We start from the raw sequence: 26888 nt of genomic DNA on the forward strand, positions 1-26888 counted from the left end.
TGTTCACAGTCTAAAAGCTGGCAGCTCTCTGTACAAATGTGTTTTTCAGACAGGAAGAAAAAGGAAAACATAACCAAAAAAACACATTCCCACATCCATCACGTTCCCAAATCTCTATTTCTTTTAGCATTCATGTTAATTTTAATTACTGCAGAAGAAAGTCAAGTTTTTCTCGTGGTCCAGCTCAATCTTCACAGCTTGTTGAGTTTCTCGAAGTCGCAAATTGTTTACATGGCTATACATTTAATTTAAAAAATGTAAGTCTCAAAAATTGCTCCTGAATGAAGCAGCATCTGTGTTTGCATATATTTTAATTTCTTCCCTGAAGTTCACTTGTTAGTGGCTTTTCCTTCTCCACACTTCAGTAATAAAGTCTTAGGCGCAAATGAATAAATGCATTTCAGTCAGTGCTGTCTGTGATTTAAGGAAAGAATTAAACCTGATGGATCCCGTGCCATCCCTGCCTTCAGTCTGTCTTTAACCCACGCTGGTGACACCAGCGCCCCACAGGCAGCCGGCTTCTCAGTAAGTCTTAGTGATAACACTACTGGCAGCACACAGAGTACTCCCAAACACTTCAGAGTGACGGTGCGTTCCTGCAGAGGAAAAGCTAGGAGGCTTTTTAGTGTTATAATGACAGATGTGAAGGAAGTCTTCTGTACTCCCATCCCCAGTGGCCAAACCCACGGAAGCATGATGCAGGCTCCCCTGCACCCACCCTGCACACAGCCCTCGTCTCCCAGCACCTCGACTGCAGTTTGGTAGAGAAAAACAGTCCAACACACAAACCAGAAACCCAGCAACACCTGGGCTTGCTGGTGGGGCACACGGTTTGGCCCTGCCGTACCGGGCACCCACACAGCAGCCAAACCAAAGCGTGCAAGCACCTCATCATCTGCCTATCCAACCCAAAAAAACATTCTATGCCATTTCCAACATCCTTTAGTGTTTATTATCACAAGGCTCTATTTCAGCACTGCTAACACAGCTTGCACTTATCAACAGCTGCTATCAAACGGTACACCCCGGCAACACGGGCCACGTGTAAGGGCTGTGGGAACACCAGAAGAGGTTTCCATGAATGCGGGTAAGTGCATGACCTCCCGAAGCCTGTTACAGCCCTGTTAGGACACAGCGCGCCACTGCCTGCTGCATGTAGTCAACACCTACACCTCACCCGAGTTCCTCCGGTGGCCCCTCGCCAGGCTGAGCGGCGTGAGAAATCAGCGTTGAGGTGAAGCCATGCGACAGCCCCTGCCGAGGGCCCGGAGCCAGCCCGCGTGCCGCGGGGTGACGGCGCTCAGCCCTTCCCCGCCAGAGGAGGGTGTTCGGAACCAGAGACACTGATGGGCTTTTGCCCCCCGAGCTACTGCCTGGTGCAGGTACGCCTACAGTTCCCCTTGGAAAGGCAAAGCTGAAACAAACAAACAAACAAACAAACACACACACACACACACACACACACACACACACACACACACACACACACACCCCCACACACACACACACACACACACACACCCCCCCCCCCCACACCCCCCCCCCCCCCCCCCCCCCCCCCCCCCGGTTTCAGCTATTTCTATTGAAACAACACTAAATAAACGTTATTCATAAGGAACACACATCTAACTAGGGCTGTTGAAGACTACTGTCCTGCCTAACTGCCCAGGACGTCCCCTCCCTCGGTGCGGGCGGCCCCCGGCACATCTGCCATCCCCGCTGCCGCCCCTCAGCTCTGCATTCCCATTCCTCCAGCTGCTACAGAGCTAAAACCTGCTCGCTTCTACCTGCCCGGGGAGGTCGGGGTAGATGATCACTGTGCTCCCTTCCGGCCTCTGAATCCACAAGTTCCTCTGAGCCGCCGTGCCTGCGCGGCCTGGCTGCTGCGGAGCAGCGCGGGTACTGCGAGAGAAACGCACAGTGCTTCAGGACCGGGATTTGTGTCAGAGAGCAGTAAATACAAATCCCCAGGCAATTCTCCATCAGCCGAAGAACTCAAGCGCTTCGCTGCTGCTGCTGAGGCAGACGCGGCGCAGGTCCGAGGCCGCGCACCGAGCCAGGGGCGCAGAGGCGCCCTTGAAACAAATCATCGCGTCCCAGGCCTGGAGAACGCATCGCCGTTCAGACAGTCGGCAGCTAAATTACCGCTGTTCTGATTTGACTGAATCTAAGCTTGCTTCCTTGAGGAAAAATAACCAAATTCTGAATTTACTTGGTTTGAAAATGTGGAAAGACTATGCTCAATGTGACTTCATCAGATTTCAAAAGTCACATTTCTTTCTTAAACCGAGAACTTTATAGGGACAAACTCACGCTGAAAATATTATCTACATAGTTCTCAAACCAATTTTTCCTCAGACAGTTCCTTGTAACCAACAACGTCAAGTATTAATCACCAGGTTGAACAAGTTATTGGGATCATCAGTAGCTGGGATTGCACAGATCACTCAGCCCCAAGTACAAGAATCATTCTTGAGGCTCTTCACTGAAATATATCCCAACTACCCATCACCACTAATCACTTTCCAATGCATTTAGAATAGCAGTCATGAATCATAGTCTCATCTGCTCATTTCCAGAGCTTTATGCACTAGTAGGGGCTCTTGGGAACATCTTCAGGGAATACTGAGAAGCAATGGCTTCCCCAAAAAGCTCCTTAATGGATCTGGGAAACAAGAGCCTCACAAAAACATGCGCCTAAATGGATCTAAAAATAACTTCGATCTGCTATCTAAACAGGTCTATAAAATAGAAATAAAAACGTTTAAAAGAAACAAACCTCAAACAGCAGAGCTTTCCTTTTTCCAGCAAAGCTTTAAACCCCACACGTCTCCCCGAGCCTCCAGTACGAGCTGCAGAACCCCCCCCTTGGCCCCACGTGGACCCTTTTGAATCTTCCTGGGAGTGACCGGACCCTTCCCACTCTCCTTGGGTCACTCCTTCTGCCAGGTGGCTTCAATGGACTGCTTAGCAGTCAATTAAGCTAGTTAAGGGGGGGAGGGGTGGCAGTGGTGGTGCATGTTGAATAATTCAGAAGCCTTTATAGAACCGTTTCAAACTTGTGGGCCAAATCCTGCTTAGCGTTGCAACCCCACAAACTCCATTGATTTCACACGAAAGTGACGATAAGCAGTATTGCAAATCACCGTCCAAAACTCCACCAAAGTCAGACAAGTAATATTACAATTGTTTTTTTCTACAGAAATCAACTAAATAAACGCCGAGCTACCAGCACCTTGTTTCTCCTGTGGAGGCGTTTGCCATCTGCAATTGTTGAGGGCAAACAGCAGCATCGGGAGGCGTGTTTTTCTCTGGGTGAGCTCCAGCTGGGCTGGGTTACTGTCAGGAGTAATTGGGTACACACAAAGCCATTAGCAGAGGACGTGCAATGACATTGGACTTTCTCTTGGGGGCTTTGGTGGAAACGCCCATTGTTTGTTCTCCTTTCCTATTGGGATTTGCAGGTCTAGGAGATAGCTGAGCGGAGGTTTTCGGCTCAACATTTTAATTTTGCAAATCTTACAGGGCAAATAGGTAGGAGTTTGTGACTGAGCTCTTTCTGTAGACGTAATTTCAGTGCCTTCATTCTCCTTCCAAAAATGACATGTCTAAATCATAACAAAGTGCAATGATGAATCTATTGAGATTACAAAACACATATAATATGATTAGGAGACATTTTAAAAGTGTATAAAAGTAAACTGGACACTTGAGGTGGGACTAAAAGGGTAGGAAAGGGTCTGCCAGCACCTTCTACACCTACTCCCAGCAAGCATTGTGAAAAATAACAATAACACGTTTGTTCATCAAGAATGGAAACTTGAATACAGGAGGAACTATGTAAAGGCTAAACCATAAAATATGAAGGTAGATAAATACTGTCTCTGCAGACTTAGCAGGAACTGACAACCCCAAGGAAAAGGTCTATCACCCCACCTGCAAATTAGCATCACAGACGATAGTGAAAAAGGCCTGCTGGAGTGATTCGGAGCCTGAGTAAGGACCCCCCCAGGGAGGCATGGAACAATAGCAGGAGACTGCGGATTAACTTGATAACGACCGGAAAGATACCTCGTGCAAGAAACTGAGTTCAAAGTACAGAAGTGAAGATAAGGAAAACAAAAAGGAGATCGCCACATGGACAATATCGACCTGCAGAATAATATAAAAGGAACTGAGAACTCGGACTTAGTTGTGAGCCGTTGGCGGAGCGGAGACTCCCCGGCTGCACCCAGCGCTGTTTGCTTGCTATCGCTTGCTGTAATTAATAAAATTGTGAATTGATCCTCAAAGGCTGAATCAATTATTCGCCTCAAACTTATAACAAATTTGGTGCCGTGACTCGGATCAGGCAGCCCCGGTGGAAGGCTCCTCCCGGGGAGGCGCCCTTGCCGTCTCTTTTTGGCAAGCCCCGCGTGAGAAATCTTCCCTGAAGCCCTGACCGACGAACCTGAAATCCGATAGCAAGCAAAGAATTGCCGGCAACGCCCTTAATCTTTGTGCACAAAGCCCCGGGCGAAGACATCGGATGGTGTAAGTATTCTCCGAAGGACCTTGTGTCCGTAGGAGGTGTCCTACTTCGGGGAAGTAGGATCCGCTCGGTTGGGGGTTGGGATCCTGGAGTGTGCTGAGTGAGACGTCCCTCTAGGACGAGGCAAGTGCGGACCCCATAGTAGTGCGGTTCCCATATCCGGCGACGGACTGGGCCACGAATTGGGGGAAGTGTGTGTGTGTGTGTGAAGGCACTCCAGAAGATGGGTCAGAGGAAAAGCAAGCCCTCCGAACCCATGGGGGGGGGAACCCCTGTTAAGCTTCCCCACATTCCAGAGGACAGTCCATTAAGAGTAATGATTAAGTATTGGAACGCTTTCCTCTCTAGGGGGGGGAAAGGCAAAACCAAGATGGTTCATTACTGCATGGAGGTCTGAGGAGGAAAGCAAATAAAAGGAGATTAGTCATTTTGGCCGATATCCGGGTCTTTCGAAGATTGGATATGCCAGGCCTTGAACATTTATGTTACTTCTAAAGAATCCTTTAATTTGGAAGAAAGCGAGTATGCGGCCCTTTGGATAGTCGGGGAAACAAGGACAAAGTTATTTATTACTGTGGTAAGAGGGGCCACTTGAAGCGAGAATGTCGGCACAGGATGGCTGATGAGAGATAGTTCAAAGAAGATTGCGGGGGTCAGGGGCTCTACCTGCTGGACACAAAAAAAAAAAAAAAAAAAAAAATCAAACATTTTAGCCCCTGGTAAAGCTAAAAAAAAAATAGGTCCCCAGCAGCAAGAATATGAGTTCCTTGTGGACTCAGGGGCGGAAAGATCAACCGTCCAAACCCTTCCCCGAGGGTGCAAAACTTCATCTGAAACAATACAGGTGTTGGGGCCAAAGGGGAACCCTTTGGAGTACCTGTAATTAAGGATGTACTCTTGGAAAGCAATTCTAAATTAGGGATGGGGTCCTTTTTGTTGGTCCCAGAAGCAGATTATAATCTATTGGGGAGGGATTTAATGATTGAGTTAGGAATAGGAATAGAGATCAATAAGGAAGGATTACAGAGTAGTACATACTTTTGGTAAGCTCGGGAAAAGTAGAAAGAATGAATGGTGAAATTAAGAAACAACTGACTAAATTAATGCTAGAAACCAAGATGTCATGGATTAAGTGTTTGCCTTTAGCTTTGTTAAACATTCGCACCCAACCCCGAACCGATGTGGGAATCTCCCCGTTTGAAATGCTTTTTGGGATGCCTTATGATATGGAAGTCCCTACGGACCATCCATGCTTAAAGGATTCCCAGATTAAGCATTACATAATACAAATAAGGAACTGAAGGCAGGAACTAAAAAAAAAAAAAAAAAAAAAAAAGGGTGTTGGCCCAGAGACCTCCCTTAGATATAGCGAGTCACAAAATTAAGCCAGGGGATAAGGTGCTTATTAAGTCATGGAAAGAAAATTCTTTAACATTATGTTGGGAAGGCCCCTTTGTTGTCCTGCTTACCACAGGGGCTGCAATGGAAGTTAGCACACGTCCCCGTCCAAATTTGGAGAGGCTGGGGCATTGACCTGTTTTCCTGGCTTCCCGGAAATCCATGGGAAAACAAATCTTATTTTATTTGTTATGTGAATTAGCCACATTGTTGGGTTTTGGTTTTTTTTTTTTTGTTTGTTTGTTTGGTTTTTTTGCCATGTGCTATTCCATGTTTTATACAATTGATTCAAAACGTTATAACTCTGAATACCAAACCACGCAGTCAAGAATAAGGATTATATAGTTAATGCAATCCCAAGACAACTTTAGTGAACTATTAAACAATTTAATATAAAATAAGAACCTGAGAACAATTAACTGTATAACAATTCGACAAAATCCCAAGCGACGCAATCAAAACAGAAATACACCACCCGTGAGTTCAGAACAGTCTTTTGGTGGTTGTCGGGATGATGGACAACATGACTAGGGACCAGAAGAGGTGGACAAATATGGCTCCGTCTCTCTCTCCCGTAGCGTGCTGCATGATCTTAAGGCACCCGATGCTCACCTGACGATGACCTTCAATCCTTCTGTTCATCGTGGTCTTTTCTCACAGGGGTGATAACGATAGGAAAAGTCCAACAAGAAACTATGCGCCGCATGGTGACTAACCTTGTCCTTTTTTTTTGTTGTTGTTTTTGTTTTTCCTTTTTTTTATAAAGCTGTCTCCAGTGGCTGAACTGAACCTTCAGGCCATGCTGATGGCCTTAGCGGTCTTGGTCTCGGTCCTGGTCTCAGTATTGGCCTCGGACAAGTGGAAGGGGGAGGCGGTCTTCTTCTTCTTCTAAGCCAGCCCCTAGTCACACACTCAAATATCGTGAGGGCAGCCACTAACACGAGCACCTGCATGATATACCCCACCAGCATGGCAACACAAAGGGGTTCATCCCAGATTCCGGTCATTTTTTTCCTGGTGGGATGGGTGCTGGTGGCTCGGCCGAAGCTAAGTGCGCAATAAGACCCTTTTCACCCCTCCTCACCTCCTAGAACGCATGCGCAAGCCCTGGACACATGCGCTTTAAAGTTAAAGAGGCAGGGGTATATTTTTTTTTAATTCTATTTTTTTTTGCTGCTTATGTTTACTCTGACCCTCAAAACCCTACTGCCCAGACCTACTGATAATATGACAAATTGACCATTGACAGGTTAAAATGGACCAAAGAGGATGAAAAGAGATACCAAGAATTAAAAGATTTATAGATACCAAGGACCATACTGCGTATGGAGTGTTAACTCAGGGTTGGGCAGGAAGTAAAAAAAAAAAAAAAAAAAAAAAAAAAAACCAGTAGGATATTTTTCAAAATTTTTGGATCCCGTGAGCCGGGGTTGGCCTACATGTTTACAAGCCATTGTGGCTGTGGCTTTATTAGTAGAAGAAGCAAGGTAAACTACATTTGGGGCTTCCCTGGTAGTGTATACACCACACAACGTCAGAGGAGTTTTACAACAGAAAGCCGATAAATGGCTCACTGATAGTAGGCTGTTGAAATATGAGGCCATTCACAGGATTTAGAATTAAAAACGACAAATGCTCAAAATCCAGCTCAATTTTTGTTCGGGGAACCTTTGGGAGAACCACTACATGATTGTGTAGAAATGATACAATTACAAACTAAAATTAGACCTGATTTAGAGGAAGAAGAGTTGGAAATTGGAGAGAAACTTTTTGTTGATGGTTCTTCTAGGGTCATAGAAGGGAAACGTAAATCAGGATATGTGATAGTAGATGGAAAAACGGGGAAGGTAATTGAGTCAGGACCACTTAGTGCGACTTGGTAGGCCCAAGCATGTGAATTATATGCACTATTAAGAGCATTAAAGAGGTTACACAATCAAGTAGGAACTACTTTTACAGATTCAAAATACGCTTATGGCATCATCCATACGTTTGGAAAAATCTGGGAGGAGAGAGGACTTATTAATTCACAGGGAAATGGACTGGTACACGAAGAACTCATTAGACAAATTTTACAAGCTATCAGAGAACCTCAGGCTATCACAGTTACCCATGTTAAAGGACATCAGCATGGGCTATAGTTTAAAACGAGAGGGAACAACTTAGCTGATGAGGAGGCAAAAAGGGCCTCCCTGTTATCAATGTCAATAAAGGAGAATTTAGTTTTTGAGAATAACAACAATGAATATTGTAGAACCAAAATATATAGTCAGAAAGACATAGAAGAATATAAGAAATCAGGAGCTGAGTGGAAACAACATAAATGGTTACTGCCGGACAGCAGAGAAATGCTACCTAAAATTTATGCTCGAAGAATAATACATGAATTACACAAAAAAAAGAAAAAAAAACCATTGGGGAACAAAAGCTTTGAGCGAGCAATTTTTAAAATTCTATGGATGTGTTGGCATTTTTGAAATAGCGAAACAAGAAACTCGGGGATGTCTTGTATGCCAAAAGGTAAATAAGAATTATATTAAGAAGACTCCCTTTGGTGGTAGGCCCCTAGCCTATCAACCTTTTGAAAAGGTACAGGTAGACTTTACTGAATTACCAAAGGTAGGACGGTATAGATATCTTTTAGTGATTGTAGATCAATTCACACACTGGGTTGAAGCCTTCTGTACTGCACGAGCTACAGCTCAAACAGTGGCTAAACATCTTTTGGAAAACATTATCCCTCGTTTTGGTATGATTCAGGTAATCGATTCAGATCAAGGATCGCATTTTACATCGAAGGTTCTCAAAGAGATCATAGTGGCCTTAGGTATAAAATGGGAATATCACACCCCATGGCATCCCCAAAGTTCTGGTAGAGTTGAACGAGTGAATAGAGAAACAAAAATGGCATGGATAAAATGTCTTCCATTATCCCTATTAAATGTTACGACAATGCCACATTTGGAGAGTGGTTTAGCACCTTTTGAAATGTTATATGGGATGCCATATTCCCGTGGTATGCCCATTGATCACCCACAGGTAAATGATATGTCTATTCAATCTTATATAATACTTTGCCTATTAACACAAAATGTCCCTTTTGGGATTTGCAATACATGAAATACAACTGGGAGATTATGTAATGGTAAAAGGCTAGAAAGAAACCTCCCTCACTCCTCGATGGGAGGGACCGTTTCTTGTGCTTTGGCTACAGATACTGCAATACGAACTGCTGAGAAGTGTTGGACCCATACGTCACGAGTGAAAGGACCTATTCAACCAGACTTGGATAAAAATGAATGGACAGTGGTCTCCCTGCCCGAAAGCCTGAAACTCCGGATTCAACGCCGAACTGATGCAAGAGGAAGCCCAATCACAGGAACAGTGGTATCGCAGTCAAAAGATTAATTGTGGGAAACTAGAGTGTGTTTGTTATCTACTTACTTGCTTTCTATGTATTATTGCAAGGAAAAGTGAGTCTGTCATTGTAGATGTGGTTATACTCCCTGTGGGGTATGTCTGGAGTGCCAAAAATACTGAATAGAACCTCCATATCACAGGACTTCTAGGAACTATAGAAAAAGATTCCCAAGAGTGGTGGGAATTATTTTTTAACGGAGTCCAAGGAAAATTAAGAGTGCACCCTAATATAGTTGCCCTTGAGTGCAGAAAGCAAATTAAAGTCCCTTGTTCTGCACCAGCAGTAAAGAAAAGGAATTGGGATGTCTTTAAGAAAAGACATGAGTTCCAGCAGTCCTCCCCTGGACTCCCTGAAGAATATCCCTGCTGCCAAGAAGATGGCTCCCCTCGCTGCCGGAGGCAACCCGGTAGGCGTAGGAAGAGGCAGAGGGATACGAAGGTGGGAATCTAATAACCGATGGGACTGCTGACTCATGCTCAAAGTGTTACCAAAATGTTAAATATGGATGCCAAATCATCCAAGCATTGGCAATTCATTCACACATTAACGCTGGTTGTTACGAGGAGAGACGACTAGAAGGTTGTTACATCCAAGGGCAAAAATATTGGGTAGCAGAAAACCGTGGGAGTAGAACAGGACGAGTTATTAAAGGATACAGTACCTGCCCGAAAGGAGAAATATATGTTTTACCTAGGGAGGAATGTGGGGCTATACCGATGGAGGGGGAGTTCAGGACAGATATAAGGAAGAATTAGTTCGGGATGCTAGCCAGCATTTACAGAAATTGAATGATCGGATACAGAAATCGAATGATCAGGTACAGAACTCGAAGGATCGGGCAAAGGTTGGCCCCTCCCTTTATGAAAAATTAAAACCTAGACTTAGTGAGTGGGATCTCCCCACTCTGGGTAAAAACTTATATGTAGACTTGATGCAGAGAATAGTTATGGAACTGAATATATTGTCCTGTTGGATATGCGGAGGATCCCAAATGACAGAACAATGGCCTTGGAGAGGGGAAGGGACAGACCCCCAACAACTTTTAATCTGGAATTACACCCATTCTTCACAAACATCTAGACCTGAGGGATGGATATTAAGCTATGCAGATCACACTGGAGTAGTGCGGGATACAATGACCAAAATGAGAGAGGGAGTCGAAAAACGAAAGAAGGAGAGAGAGGCCCAACAAAAATTGGTACGAAACATGGTTTAATGGCTCCCCAATGTTAACTACCCTACTCTCCACAATCGCAGGCCTCCTAATATTATTATTATTAGGATTAACATTTGGTCCGTGCATATTCAATAAGGTACTTGAGATAGTGAAGGAAAGGTTAGAAGCTGCACACTTAATGTTAATCAGGGCCAAGTACGAGACCCTCCCCGAAGACCCTGAAGTAGGAGAAACTTTAATACTGGCTCACCAAGAAGTAAAGCGATTTGATGAACAAAATGATGAAAAGAAAAAGGGGGGAATGTGAAAAATAACAATAACACGTTTGTTCATCAAGAATGGAAACTTGAATACAGGAGGAACTATGTAAAGGCTAAACCATAAAATATGAAGGTAGATAAATACTGTCTCTGCAGACTTAGCAGGAACTGACAACCCCAAGGAAAAGGTCTATCACCCCACCTGCAAATTAGCATCACAGACGATAGTGAAAAAGGCCTGCTGGAGTGATTCGGAGCCTGAGTAAGGACCCCCCCAGGGAGGCATGGAACAATAGCAGGAGACTGCGGATTAACTTGATAACGACCGGAAAGATACCTCGTGCAAGAAACTGAGTTCAAAGTACAGAAGTGAAGATAAGGAAAACAAAAAGGAGATCGCCACATGGACAATATCGACCTGCAGAATAATATAAAAGGAACTGAGAACTCGGACTTAGTTGTGAGCCGTTGGCGGAGCGGAGACTCCCCGGCTGCACCCAGCGCTGTTTGCTTGCTATCGCTTGCTGTAATTAATAAAATTGTGAATTGATCCTCAAAGGCTGAATCAATTATTCGCCTCAAACTTATAACAGCATTATTAGAAACGTAGAAAAACTAATGCTCAAGCTTTTGGCTTTTTTTTTTTTTTTGCTTTTTTTTTTTCTCCCTGATTTACTATGACTCTTTAATTGAAAATAAAGCTTGTGAGCAGCCTGGCACTGTCAAGACTCTGTGAGCAGAGCAGCTGGCCTGGAGACCAACCACAGAGCCCCCGACACTGGTCCGAGCCCAGCTGGGTGCAGCAGCCCGAGGAGAGCCCCCAGCCCCCTCTGGGCCGCACACCACAGCACACCAGTAGCCCATGGGACCGCAAGCTCGAAATGCTGAATCTCGGGTCGAGTGAGCTTCCCTGAAAACTGTAGGAGCTTCCAAATCACGCTGCCAGCTGCTAACAGAGCAGAAAGCCTCCTCTCCTCTCTCTGCTGGAAGTGATGAAGACGATCGGAACGGATGCTGGCAGGTGGAGGTCGCATTCACTGTGCTCTGCCGTGCCAGGTTTCACAGTGCTTTGTTTATGGCACATACAGCATTTTAGGGGAGGCACAGGGAGAGGAGACAGCAGTGCCAGGCATGAGGCTGTGTGTGTGAAACAGACTATCCCAGCTGGAGACCAGGCTCTCATTTGCTGCCTGCGATGTCTGAGCTCCAGCAGTGCCTTATTGAGATGTGGGGAGCTGCTGTTATCACTCTGCTTTGGAGGGGGTACCGTGAAGGCCACTCCAAACCCACCTCTGGTCAACACACGCTGAGCTAGGGCCTGGCGTGGACTTGGTAACATATCTTTCTGCTTTGGTGAGCACAGTGTCTGAGGCTTGCTTCTTCAAGAGTGACTCAGTACCCTAAGCCATCCCAAGGAACCAGGTCCCAAAAATACAGCGTTCATATTGATTTATGGAGGTAAAGCTATTGCAAAAGGGATTTCATCCGAATCATTTTATTCAGTAGAGATCTGAAAAGGTACAGGCTGGAAACCATCTTGCCAGATACCCAAGTGTTGTTCCAAAAATTATTCAGGAGAAAAGGGGAGGGATTTTCTTCAAGTGGTTGCGTCGAAAGCCTAAAGCTGCAGCACAGAACAGGAGCATCAGGACTCTCCTCTTGAAATCAACTTCTCTTTTTTACCTTTTCAGCATGTTTCTAATGAAAAGCCTGCCCAGTATCTTTGACTCAAAACTGAATTCTTACCAATGATGGGTTATACACACAAAAATAAAAAAGGCACAAAAGGAAAGATCCATAGCAAGAGGTTTGGGTGCCCCCTCTGGGGTCAGGCTTCTGTTAACATTATTGCCCACTGCTGCATTGGGAGGATTCGGAGCTGAGGTCTGTGTGATTCACACTGTGAACTTCCACTACAGGGAGCTGATCTCCCCAAATTATCTCTGTACACAAGCAGTGCTCTTGGGCTCCTGGACTTGCTCTGCCGCTGCCAAGGAAAGCAGAGCGGCTTGTCATTCTCCATGCTCGTCCTTTAATCTCAAAACTGACCATAGCAGATAAGTGTTAGTTGAAATAACTGTAGAAACTGCTTGTACTAAAACATCTTTAGTACAAATGAGGTACCATTAGCACCAAGGTGCTTGTTTTATTACAACTGTTTCAGACTTAGCAGTGATCATTGTTGGCACATGTACCGAAGTAAAAATCCTTTATTATTTTGTTTAAGACATTTAAAACATTGTACTAATAGACTAATTAAAAAATAGAAAGCAAAGCTTGGAGAACAAATCTTCTCACTGCCCCCGTACACTGCACATCCCTGTGCTGGCAGCTGCATGCCTGGGGAGGGCGGCCGGCCCTGAGACAGGGTCTGGCTGCAGGGATGGGGTCCTGGCCAAGCCCCGAGGCTTGGCAGAGGTGTTAGAAGGGCAGGTGGGACCAGGCGCAGCGAGCAAGGCTGGCAGCATACAAGAGACACGAGGGCATGAGATGAGTGGGGAGGACGTGTGGGAGCAGCAGGCACAGGGAGCAAGAAGCTGGCAGGCAGGGCCAAGCAGCAGAGACACCATGGAGAAGGTGGTGGGGAAGCTTGGAGGGTTAGAAACAGCCACAGCCACATCTTGGGCAGCCTGGGTGTCACACAAGTTGAGATAATTTGTTGTTTACGCGGAACTTCTACAAACTGCAGCTTGGAGTGAGAGAATAAAAGCAGCAGAACGTGGGCAGGGGCTGCGTGAACTGCTGTTGCCTTTGCTGCAACCGCATTGCGCTCCACGAGAATAAGCATCTCCAGACATCCAAGGGCAGACTACTAGGAGTTTAAAGACGAATGATGAAGTCAGAAAAAAAGAAAGGGAAAAAAACAAAGTACGGAGCTTCCATCCCTTCTCTAATCTACTGGAAAAACAATCAGGTGGATTTCAATACAAGATTTGCCTCTTAACATGGAAATTGGGACACCTGCAGGCATGGTCTTTGCGAGTGAAACCCACCTCGCTCCCCTCAGCGTGGCTGTGATTGCAGTGAGTCAGTGTGAAGCATCTCCTGGGGCTCTGGGAAGCGTGGCAGGGATCCTGCCGCTCTGATTGCAGAAAGACGTATTTCTCATCTTGCCTCTTGCAGCCTGTGCATCTGCCTTGCTGCTGTCACAGCACGGGCTAAGACAGCTTGGGCTGCTATGTGAAGTCTCAGATTGAGGGTTTGCCTCCGATTTCAGCCTTCCAGAGCTAGTAGGGAGCCACATGGAAAGAGAAAATTGAGCCCATGGAAATGGATTTTGGCAGTGTCGACTTCTTTATATGCCAGTTAGATGCCATTTTTAAGCAAGCTGTCAGCAAGAAGCAGTTCAAAATCCAACACATCACATAAATAATTAAAAAAAAAAAAAGGAATTCTGAGTAATAGCCCCAGGAAATAAAATTTACAATCACTCCATTAATCCCGGGAAGAATCTGGGAGGTCAGTGATCACTGGCATCTGAACTCTGGAGAAGCAGGAAGGTAAAGTTATCATAGCACAAACTCACGACCCTTCAGAAGAGAATACCTGCACTCTTGTGTCATTAACCATCTGCAATCACTTTGCTTTCATCTGGCCGATAAAACCCATGAGCTCAAGGGCACGGCTCCAGCAACCATACGAGAACACTCACCTCGTGCTCACGCAGCCTCGCTCGGGCGCAGCTCAGCGTGACTCCTGCCTTCCTCCAACCCTGACGGCCCAGGCAGCACTTCATGTAGCATCAGTTCCATCGCAGCTGCTTCAGGTTCAGCCAGAACAACTTCAGCACCGCGTGAAGGTACGTTGGTAGGTACATCCATCAGAACTATGGCAGAATTAATCCAAGGGAATTTAAATCTCAACAATGCAAAAATCCAGCCGAGGAAGCAAAAAAACAGCCAAAATCCTCCAACATTCGACCTCAGGAGTAAATGTCCCCAAGCTCTGGTCCCTCATTTGCTCTCCTCTAGTTCCATTCCCAAATTCAGTATTTACCTTTTTCATTCAAACATCCCTTGTGAAATGAGCAACATCTTGATTTTACTTCGATGTAAAATATGGTGGCCTAAAGTGAAACTGAAAAACAGGCACCACATCCAAACCAAAAATCTTTATTTATGGTTTCCTTAAAGGCAGAAGTAAAAAAAAATCACATAAAATTCACATAAAATGCAATTAAAATAATTTAGTCTAATCTGCTGTTAAACAATTAAGACTTTGCTAAATCAGGAGCAGAATTTACATAAAAATTAAACTAACCCATGTGCAATATTGAGCTATTTAGGAATTACCAGTAATTGGATTGAATATGTTTAAATGGTTTGTTATCAGTATGATTGTTGTGGATTTCTTCAACATCGGGAAAGTAATCAGAGCGAGCTACCAGACATGCACACCCCTCACAAATCAATTATGCCGTAAAACTGAAATTAATGAACAGGCATTTTCTTATTTTTTTAATTTGAAGTCGCTTTATTTGCCTGTTAATCTAAACATGTGCGGCTCATTTCAGAAAGCAACTCGCCTGCTTAATTCTGCACAGCTCAAGGAGCGCACTGTGCAGTGGTGATGGTGTTGGCACTGGGTTGCTCGCTAGGCTTGAAGCCAATGCAAGTCCCACCAAGGGAAGGCAGCGCATCCCTCTCCTGCACACACGCCAGGAACCCCAGCACCAACACTGGCCCTCACGCTGGGCACAGCAAGGTGTCCAGGACCAGGCCAGCCTACCACCCGCAAAAAAACCACATCCCCCTGACTACAGTCTTTCCTAGGAAGGTCTTCAGTACCTGTGAAAAAGGAGGCAAGTGCTCCCCTCCACCCTGCAGAAATCCAAGAAGTATATTCTATCTAAAACATCATCTTTTCAGTGGTGCAGCCAATCCAAGGAAAATGTTATCAGCATGGTACCGAATGCAAATTTATAACAATCCCTTAGACAGGTATCTGCCTGGTGCCTCCTCAGCTTGGCCATGGAGAGTTCATACTTTGCACCAAGGAACTCATCAGCATTCTGCAAGCTGGAGTCCCTGTTAAATATGTGCATTTTCCCTGCTAAATGAATCCACTTGTTGCCCGCTGCTGCCTGTATGTGAGCACCACTTTCTCATTTTAACTCAATTTTAACTACAGAACGTTTATTCCTTTCCATCACTTTTGCTTGGGGAAGACGTCTGCTCCCTAATGTGAGGCCGATGAAGGCAGCTGTTACCACTGTGTACGGGTGGTCCAAGCCCCCCTGTGCTGCCAAGGCACCAGACGAGCTGCCTGCGGATGGAGGCAAAGCCGTACAGCTTGGCTGCTCGGCTGAGAAATTGGAGGAGCAGGAGGCTGTGGTGCGGCAAGCGGTGGGTCAGGCTGGACGGGCCAGCTCCTGGCTTCATCACCGCGTCAAAACCACTGCAGATACTCAAGCACACAAAAGAATAATTGAGTAAATGTTTAAAATAGTCCAAACATCAACAAAAAACTGATGCCACACTTCCTAATGGCTATGATTTATTGAACAGCATTCTTGAGTCTTTGTATCTTGACAGCAGAGTTTATAACACTCTCCTTTAGGACAAGGAATATAGAACAGTTCATCTATTGCCTGTTACAGAAACATCAATTATTTTAAGCTTGATGCGAATGGGTAGGACGGCTCTAAATGCCAAGCCACTTTTTTTTCATAATTAACAAACTTCTTTATACCTGCAAACTCACGCACACACAAATATATAAACAGAAAAGTGACAATGGCATTTTAATGAGTTAGAACATGAAATCAAAGTAGGATTTCGTGGTATAGTTTCACAGTCTCAGCTGTGTCTTCTCTCAATGTACTGAGCCTCATTCAGTCAAACTTTGCTCAGATTTTGCTTGCTTTGTGGATTAGAAAAGCTCCAGCACCTTATGGGCTCCAGGAAACAAGGAGGGCCACAGCAAGAGATGCTGGGTCCAGCCCTGCATGTCACTGCCCACTGTATTGTGACCGAGGGCTGGTCAGGCCACAGCAGGAGTGACCAGTGATTAACTGGGCGCCGTCAGACCAAGCTGCCAAAATGCCCTGTGCTGCTCCTCAGCAGCTGGAGAGTGGAAATGAAGGAATACACCCCACCACCATGCCTAAGAGACTAGCCAGCTCATCTCTACAGAAGCAATATGCTGTCATTACAGTTAATAATAAATTAATAAATATACAAATTTGTCACCAGTTGCACAGCCTCGGTTCACGGCTGGCAGCAGCACAGGGATGTGGCCACCTCCAGCACCGCATTTTCTTACCTCAGGGCTCTGCTTGATGCCATGGAGCTCCACCAGCAAGCTTGAGCAGAAAAGCAAGCTTCAAATAGATGATTTCAATTACAGCCCCAGCGCCAAATCTGAATGATGACTGCACAGCTGACATAATATTAAGAGCATTGTTAACACTGCTAATTGTTAAAGAAGAGCCTGCAAAGCAAGGATGAATTGCACATCATAAGTACCTCTGCAGGAGGGTTATTAACTGCCAGGGAAATGGTCTGAGGTTAAAGCTGCTGAAGGAGGGTCAGAGTTTTGAGACAGCGATTGAGCAGCAAGTGAATTAATCCATGGCAAAAGACGTCTAAGGGGTGGACATGGCTGTAATTCATAAATGAATGGTGTGATTCAACCTCTACTCAAATTTTACCTATGTTTGCTGCTGTGTTTACACCAGACAACTCCAAAACATATTTATTATTTAATCTATGTTAAATAACAATGTTTGACAGTCACTAGGCTGAGTACTCAGTATTTTTTTCAATATAAAAATACAAAATTACCCAAGGAGAGCCTTTCCATCCCAAATTCAGCCACACAAACTGGGACCTTGTTTCCTCGCTGATTTCAGGTGCCCTTTGTCTCTTCTGGCTGGTAAGAGGCCCCTCATCCTCCTTTTGCTTCCATAGAGTTGTTGTTGCTAATGACAGCTGAAAGAGAGAGATTATATTATACCTGAATTTTAATCAAAGTTTTCCTAAGAGTGTATCACCTGTAACTGGGACCAGCTGGAGTCATCCATGACATCCACAACCATTCATTCATTCATGCTAGCTTGAAGATCACACCATAAGCAGATGCATTTCCCAAGGAGCTCAAAACCACTTCAGACACTTACACGCACAGAAGAGCTGTTTTGAAAACACACCTCCAGTCCTGGCTGCAGAAGACCTTGGGTTTTAACCCATAAAAAATCTTTTGCCTTTACACAAAAAGGAGATGTCCAGACTTGGAAGCAATACAACAAGTGTCAATAATACAGAAGGAAGATCTTCACCCAGCGTCTGCTCCATCCTGTCCCCCACCCTCAGCCCTGCTCAGGCCAGTCAGCACCAGGTTTGCATTAAGGTAAAGAAACTCAGAGCTGCAAAATTGCTGCCAGCCATCAGCAAAAATAAAGAGGGTAAACAAAGCAGCTGGGTATTATTTCACAGACCATTAACGCTACAAAGACACAGAACAGGCTCTAGGGAGCCATGCCTATCATCAAATTTTTAAAAAGCTTAGGGTCAGGATGAGAGGAAAGGCCAGGCAGATTTGATTCTCCCTGCTCGTTAGGAGAATTACACGTTACACAATGGGAGAACTCAATAACAAAAGAAAAAAAAAAAAGGGGGAATAATTATGGTGATTTTGGAACAATAAGAAATCTGGGAAGAGAAATCTAATATTTTTTTCCTCCATTTTAAGCACAAAGTCCAGTTGTTTTCAGTCTAGGTTAACTTCAAACATTTATTTTCCACATCTAAGAAGCTTTCTGGCAGGGAACAAAGTGAAAGAAAAGAAACAACCACCACAATTATACTTGTAAGCCATTTCTGTTTGAGAAATAACTATTATGAGCAGTCAGATTAATACATGAAGTTAATCTTAAACAATGCTGAAGCTTTGTTATTTTCCTTATTTCCCAGAACCAGCAGGCACTTCTATCCCCGGCACACTGCAAGTTGTTCATCGCAGTCCGAGATTCCCCCTTGCAGACTGTGCTGATCCCTTCTCAGCATCAATTTCTCTGGCCAGGAGGATAAAAGATACTGGGAATGAGGGCTGGAAGATCAAATCCCCCAAGTCTCCAGGCTCTATAAATAAACTTGAGATACAAATACCTCTCCATGCACAGGGCTTGCACGGCAGCAGCGAGCCCACAGGCTGTGGGCAGATCCTGGAGGGCACCGCGGCATCATCCAGAGGACGGACCAGTGCCAGAAACTACTCGGGTGCATCTCTTCTGCTCGCTTGTCCCCACCAGTGACCCAACCAAATGGATTTGGTCTTTGAAATATTTCTTAGGCCCAGGAGAAGGCTCATATGAATCCCAGAGCACTGATCTGCTGTGCAAGGATGGACAAAGGCTTTGGCAGGGGCCAAAGGTCCTTTTCAAAAACACCCAGTATTTGAGGTACCATCCAAAACACTGGGCTTCCCCCCTCTGCTTCACTGTAGCCACCAAGAAATACTGCTTCCTTCTTTCTGTTCAGGTGAACATTTATTGCACTAAAAACTGGAGCAGATGGGACGTGAGCAGGCAAAATCCCCAGCCACAGCGTTTCCTCCTGGAAGAAGGTTGGAGCATCAGGGAGGCCAGGATGACTCGGCTGCTCTGAAGGCAGCAGGGCTCTCCTGCCCTCCCCTCTGCTGCAAACATCCATCCATGCCTCTAGAGTGTGAGGTTTTGGGAGAGGGCTTGAGTCCGCACAGAGCCCCACACCACCACTGAGCCCACAGCTCTGCTCCTCCCTCGCTGGGCACATGGCATCACCACACAAAGCACCCATCCGCCTCCGTCCTTCCCGAGCAGGGGTCCTGGGTAGCAGGACTGCAGCATGCAAGGAGGGTGCATGATGGGCTCTGTTGCAGCTGGCACTGTGGCCCAAATCACAAGGAGTTGCCTCTCCCTCCTTCGGTGCCTTCTGCCAGCCAAGTGCAGCAGCTCCTGCCTTGCTCTCATTACAGCAGCAATTTCCTGTACTCACCACACCTGGTGTCTTACACTTGTAACCAAAGCTCACTCTCTTCTCCTAAAAATAAGTGCAAGTAATATCATATGCCATACTGAGTAACAAGAATGAATAACTTGTTTCTTTAGAGTCAAGTGCATCCCATGGACTGGAGGGAAAGTGACTGTAACCTGCCTGATGGCAGCAGGCGATAGCGGGGCTGTTCCCAGGCCAGCCTCGTATGTCACTGTCTCCTTTTGCCATTAGCCATGGACTCCACGCTCATTGAATCATACTCTGGATTTCATTATCAAAACCAATAACTGTGTTTTGCTACAAACCTGAAAACGTCACTCTTCGCCTAAAAAAAAATAAAAAACAACCAACCCTGGCATTGTATTTCTCATAATAAGTTTTAATTGGATTTTAGCTCTCTGCCTTTTTATACTTCATCTTAGGCTTTATTGGGTTTAATTACAAATCCATAGCTATTTGTTATGTGGTTGAGTTTGATATTTTGCACTGACAATTACATTTTTATTCAAAGAAAAAAAATCTATTAGGAAAATATAGCAAGAGACAGGCTCATTGTATGAGCTGATTAATTGAACTCCAGTTTTATGTGCATTTATGATGAATGATTGCATGCCAAAAAATGATTTGAATATTAGATCAGAGTGCACTTATTCATTTTAATTGGTTTGCACAAAGTGTGAGCCGCTATAATGGTAGATCAGCTGTGAAAATGCAATAGCAATGGAAGCACTCGCTGTTCCAATTCTGACGTCTCCTAAAACTCTGTTTGCGGCACTCCCTAATCTTCCCATGCAGAAGAGCGCTCAGGTGGATGGTGAGGCTCCAGCACTCATTTAAAGAGCTGAAGGAGAAAAGATCACTACCTCTGCTGTGGCTTCTTCCTTTAAAAGCTGTAATTTGACACTCATCAGCAAATAGGGTGCCGCGTGTTTTTGCGGAAAACTAGAGAAGTCTTAGAAATCAGAGAGCGCAGCTCACTGCCACTGAGGCGCTTTGGAAATGCTAGGCAAATATGCACAAAACTAATAAGGAAAAAATAAGTCAGTCCCATCTGTGCTGCCCATGAGCACTTTCAGAGGAGGGCACGGAGCTCCCCGGGCCCCCGATGTGGCACTGCTGGTCTCTGCCCCTGCCCACTCGGTGGGACGCAGCTCTGACCAGCCCTGGTTAACAGAACGCCTAGGGCTGGGGTCCTGACTTCTTTCACATCAGCACAACTTGGTTTCAACATTTTGGTCACAGGAGTAAGAAACAAACTGCCTTTGTCGTTAACCACTTGCCCTGTGGTAGCACGGGGCTCGAGTGCAGCCACTGGGAGCTGCACCATCAACTCCACTGTCCGTCTGCTTGACAACAAGTGTCTTTGGCTCACGAGTCACCTCGGCCAGGACTGCACATCCCTCAAGTCATTAGAAAGAGCAGGAGCCTGTTGCAGCGGAAACCTAAATGCGTAGTTAAAGTTGTGACAAACAGCAGCCTTGCAGCAAATGCACCTCTGTATCCACAAAGGCTTTCCACCATACTTTGAATTTTGTTAAAAATAGCTTGTGGTGCTCTCGTTTGAAGCTCTGATGTGATGTTGTACAACTGCAGTTCAGCACCATCCCACAGCACAACTTAATCTGACACGGCACTGAGAAATACAACCTGACAAAGTGGTGGCCACAGCGAGTCTTGCTGGAGAAAGCAAGTAGTAAAATTTGCTTTCCTCACCAACTACCATTAAATATAGTTTGCCAAGTACTAAGACTATTTAGTCACCTCAGTTTTATCAATGTCACTTCAAATTAATTTGAAAGTAGGTGAGGAGAAGCGCTAGCACATGAGCACACCAGGGTGCAAGAAGAAATGCAGAGCCCTGCTTTGGGAGGCTGGAACGTTGCAGTGACAGAGAATTTGGTAGCTTATTACCACGAACTGATCCCATACAAAAAAAGGGGAAAAGATCTTTCTTACTCAATTCTGCAAACCTGCTGGAATACAGAATTGACCCCCCAACCCTCCTGTATCTAACCTTCCTCCCAGAGAGCAAGTTTATAATAGTGAGCCTTCATTTCAAATCAATATTCCCCTGGTTCCCCCTTTGGCCTCTGCTTATTGACCACAGCTACACTTGCAGCCTCCCCATTTGTGAAATGCAGCTCACAAATAATGAAACTTCATGAGGAAAAGCAGGATTTGCTGTTCTCAGCTTTGCAATGGACAATGAGCATAAACCAGCAAAAATAAACCCAAACTTTTCTCCCTAGGAATCTGAGCACCAAACCCTGAATGAGGACACACAACAACCTGGAAGTTTGAAAACCCCCACAAGTGCTGATTTTGTGGGGGCTTTCAAAGCTTACTAAACAACCCTGGAAGGAGAATTTGGTGTCACAAGCACTGACCTGGATTCACAGCAAATCACTACGTAAAAAATAAACTGTACACTCTCATTTGAGGGAAGCCTTTGTGAGTAATCACACTGACACTGTGCTGGTACCGCAGCAGTGCAAGGGCTTGACAGGAATCCCTTCTGATCCCCAGGGACAGGAGAGAGAGGAGCTGGGCTCCCATTGTTAAACAGCCAGCGATGTTGGGAACTGACAACAAACATCCACATCCCTTTGCAATGATCCTGCTCTTTAAATCCACCTCTCAGCCGCATCCCAGCAAACCTCAAAACCACCAAGCCTCCTCAAGTGTCATTGGCAGTCATGCCTTTTCTCTTCATTTTAATAGCACCTTCAAGCAATTTGTTTATATAAAGCAAATGTCGCATGCAGTACGAGAGGTCAGTGGCTGCAAACGCCAGTGCTGCTGGGTGCTCCCACCCAGAACCACTGAGATTTTTCAGGCAAGGCTTCAGTTTTCTGCAGCAAAACAGACTCTTGCGTGCCTGGCAGGGAGCACAGAGGACATGAATAATATGTTGGGTGTTGATACAAAAAGGTGCTCCCCAGCTGAGGCAGCTGTTCTTGGCAGGGTCTGAACCAAATAATTTCCTTTTCATCCACCCCCAAGCCTGATGTGCTGCTCTGTGGGAACACCGGGACAAAGCCTGGGACAAACAAGACGCCCCAGCCTGTTAAACATAGAGAAATGGCTCATCTGAAGCAGGCTTCATATGGTCATATCTAGAGAAATCAGGATCAGTCAGGAAAATGGTGGAATGAATGGAGGTGGCCAGTATCAGACAAAAGGCTCTCTGCAAGAACAAGATGAAAAAAAGAGAGAGAAAAGTCAAGCACTCCAATGCTTTTGGTCTCATGAGAAGGGTCTCATGAGATCTGTGCAACACAGATCCAGTTACTACTTTTACTATGTTTGTTATCTGGAGACAGATTCACATCTCTGTACAGATGAATCCACAGGGCACAGTGCATAGATGGATCAGGAGGGACATCCTCTCCCTTTAGAGTACGAGTTAGAAACATCCCATATTAATAAGATCAAATGTCCTTATCGTAGCACTGCAAGACAGTATAAAAGCCCATTAATAGAAATGGAATAATCAAAACACTTCTCGTGAACCTCCGAGATGAGATATGAGTGCACAGCAGCTAAGGAAACGTACTACTTTCCTCAAACGTGTTTCTAACTCACAGTGAAGTGTTTAACATCTGCTCTGCCCACCCTTAACATCTTTCAATTTTACCTGCTGGAGTCCTGACCTAAAAACTGTTCTGATCCTCAGCTTCCCAGACTTCATAATTGGAACATCCCAAAGACAATAAGCACTCTGCAGCTGTCACCACTCTGTGGAAAAATAAGCCTTCTGTGACCGGTACGGGGGAAGATGCCCAATTAATTTTTCAGACCCAAACAGCAGCACCAGGAAAGAAAAGACATGTGAGAGATCTGCCAGTTTACTGTGCTGGAAGAGTCAGTACAGGTCAAGTAAACGCAAAGTAACAAGTGCCTAAATATTTACACACCGGATGGTTTCAAGAGATTTTCCTGAATACTTTAAAGTTCTCAGCCTGATAAGTTTTAAGAGCTTTTGTGCCTCAGCCCATACATCCCACAAAAATGTAATCTATGATTGTTAGATATTGCCAGCATAAGATTAAGGAAGCAAACAACCTAAAACATACCTAGGAGACAAAATGAAGACAAATCCATGTTTCTCCCCCTTTCCTTCATGCTAGTCCTCAACCTCCTCTAGCCACCCCCCCGCCCCAAAGGATGCAGATCAGACAGAGCACACTGGTGGATTCTGCTAAGAGACAGGATCTAGAAATATGGAGGTCAAACACAGTGTCAGCTGTACAGTGGAAGTTCCCCAGGTCACACACCTCACATGACCCTGCATTCTCCTCCTTGTGTTCCCCCTGGCCAATTTCTACTCTCTGGCTTGGAATCTCCCAACAGCTCTCCCTCAGCATTAGGGGAAGAGGGGCAACAAGCCACCAAGCTTTAGACTGAGATTGAAGCATGAAATCTGCTGGCTGGGTTCTTACCAAACAGTCATCTCAAGCAGGCTGCAGGAATAGGATGTATATCTGTTGATATATGTGTGTTTATACATTAAAAGCCACAAGGCTTATCTTACCCACAGAATGAGCAGCCTTTTTCCAAAGGCTTTTTTTTTTTGAAGCTTTTTTTCCTTTCTTAACCAGAGGGACATTTAAACTATTGATCTTGAATAAGAGAGGATCTTCAGCCGATCCTGGACTAGCACTGAAGGGTAAGCATCCAGTCTTCTCATTAACTGGTAAAGTGGGTGTGTGTCTGCTTTGTGAGCAGAGCCATAGCAGAGACCTTCCACTTGGCTGGAGGAGGAAGGAGAAGATGCAGTGCTTTCCAGTACACATTTGCAGGGGAAATGATACTCAGGATGGCGCACATCAACAGTGGTTCTAGGCGCTGGTGGGCTGGGTCATCCCTAGGGTAACCTTCTCCCATTACCAGCTCAGAGATCAAGATTTCTTTTAAACTGTAAGAACAAACACCAGCTGCGAAGTCTGAAAGGGAGAGAGCTGATGTAACCTGTGATAGCTCTGACAGGCAGCTACAAAGGAGATGCAAAGAAGGAGAGATGAACACTGACCCCTTGATGCAGGGACCAGCTTTCACACCTGCCTGGATGGGTTAAGTGCTTGTGCCTGTCTCTAGACCTGGGACCGCTGATCCTGGAGAATGCCAGCCAGAGCCATTTATGAAATCAGTACGAGCAGCAAGTTTGACAACCTGCCTCTGCTGCAGCTTGCCAGCCATCACTTAGTTCAGAGCATAGGCTTAATTTAAAGAAAACGGACTGCCCATACTGAGCAAAAACTGAGGGAGGCCTGAAACCAACCCCCGCAGGACTGAAGTGGGATTTTTACATCACTGCAGAATGAAGAGCACGCATTTTTAGACAGGCTGCACCATCTTGCCCTTGGCAGCACAGGTTTGTGCCTATAACAGGGCTACCAGAAGGGCACCAATACAAAAGTGAAAGAGGGACAAAAGAAAAACAAAGGCTAGACGTGGGCAAGGAGAGATGCTGACAAGCAGACAGAAAACAGGACAGTTTGAGGTCATGTGCTAATTTATATTCAGAACCAGCTTCCAGTTTCAGCCTGAGGATCAACTGTTATTTTTCCCACCTATTATCTTCTTGAATGTCCTTGTGCCAAGAGGAAGCAGCTGCGATTTGTCTGTCCTTGGGTGAACTGTTGAGGACCGAGGGACTCTAGCCCTGTGAAGGCCATATCAGGGAGAGCGTTTCTAGCACCACCACCCCAAGCACATCATTGGAACCCTGCACGCTCCCAACTATGACTCCCTGTGCCTCCAACAGCATCCCAAAAGCAGCACTGTGACTGAGCAAAAGCATTTCATTCATTAGTAAAACTGAGGACACTGAGCAAAATATATCCCTGGGAAAAAACAACCCTTAGGTTTAAAGTAAACATCTTAAAAATGGATGTTCTCAATGGTATTTTCAAGAGTTTCAAGCAGGCAAGACAATGAAGTGCTTGAAATAGTTTTCCCTCCGTCACTGGCGTTAGTCAGAAACAGCTCAGGCAGACAAGAACCTCCTAGGAAAAAGCAGGGAGCAGCCTGGAGCAGAGAGGTCAGGTTTTAAGGAAGAGTTTAACCTGGAAGCAGCTGTAAGCAACTCAAAACTAGGACAGAAAACACCAGCCTCGGGGTCCTCATTTTCCCCCATCTCACTGCCTACCAGCCAGCTCCATACCTGGAGAGGTTTTAATTAGCGAGGGACCTCAGCATCCTGACCGCCCCACACTTGCCTGGGATAGAGCGAGAAGTGCACAACACAGCCGTCCAGCAGCATCGGCATTTGTTGCAGCATTAGAGAGCAGATGTTAAAACTCTGCCACTCTGGAGATAAATTATGCGGTTTACCCTTTTTTGCATTGTTTTTTACGCATGACTTATTCTTAGTCCCACTACCTCCTCAGCTTCCGCGTGGAGGTCTAGAACATGCCAGGAGATAAACATACATTTTGAAACAAACCGAACTGGGTAGAAAATAATTGCTATTTGTGAACGTGCTAGGCATTAATTAGGGAGCCTCATACAAGATGTATGAAGAAATGTAAACATTTTAGAAAAGTGACTGTATTGATCAGAATAGGAAAAAATAACCTAAAAATACCCTAAAAGTCCAGGACTACAGAAGGCACATAAGCTGAAACAGTCCAAAAATAAAGATGGGGTCTACAACACAACTAGTATTTCCTGACCAAAAACCAAGCTGTGCAAAGGAAGTGGAATTTGTAAGAGTAAAGCACAGCAGAAAGGTAGTGGGGGTGAAAAACGGAAAAGAAAGAGCAAAAGATAATGAGCTCAAAGTGGAAAAGGACATCTCAGCTGGAGAAGGCCTCTCTAGCCCTTGCCCAGGGACGATGTGTTAGAGGAAGAGAGTTGGTTTCCAGAAGCTTAAGACTAGCAGATTAAACTCTGCAAGCTGGAGCAAGGCGTTTCATTACCACCACACAATCTTTGCAAATGAAGATAGCGGACATTTAATTTAGGCCAGGAAGCAGGCTGATGGAAACAAATTTTAACTAGTACTGAAAATGACATCATAAATAAGGATTCAAATAAAACCCATCATTAAAGCCAGCTCACTTTCCAGCTGCAGGAGCACCATACTGATCGTAAGCTGAGACGGCATCCGTGCCAGTGAATG

General features: G+C 45.3%; 1 protein-coding gene across 13 annotated transcripts in view; it reads right to left on the bottom strand.

The window, feature by feature from the left end:
- Nucleotides 1–13498: 13498 nt before the first annotated feature.
- The window catches only part of GRXCR2 (glutaredoxin and cysteine rich domain containing 2), a 145794-nt gene continuing 132404 nt past the window's right edge, over nt 13499–26888 (bottom strand). For 3 of the 13 annotated variants that reach the window (XM_054079205.1, XM_054079204.1, XM_054079203.1), the window contains 3 exons: nt 17573–17719; nt 14440–17168; nt 13520–14014 (listed from right to left, as the gene is read on the bottom strand). The gene's annotated coding sequence lies outside the window, so the exon portion shown is untranslated. Of the gene's footprint in view, nt 14015–14439; nt 17169–17572; nt 17720–26888 lie in introns of those variants that run through there. The other 10 variants (XM_054079202.1, XM_054079201.1, XM_054079210.1 and 7 more) reach the window with 9 other exon arrangements.

The sequence above is a fragment of the Cuculus canorus genome, chromosome 14 (genome assembly GCF_017976375.1).
Source record: "Cuculus canorus isolate bCucCan1 chromosome 14, bCucCan1.pri, whole genome shotgun sequence".
Classification (NCBI taxonomy): domain Eukaryota; kingdom Metazoa; phylum Chordata; class Aves; order Cuculiformes; family Cuculidae; genus Cuculus; species Cuculus canorus.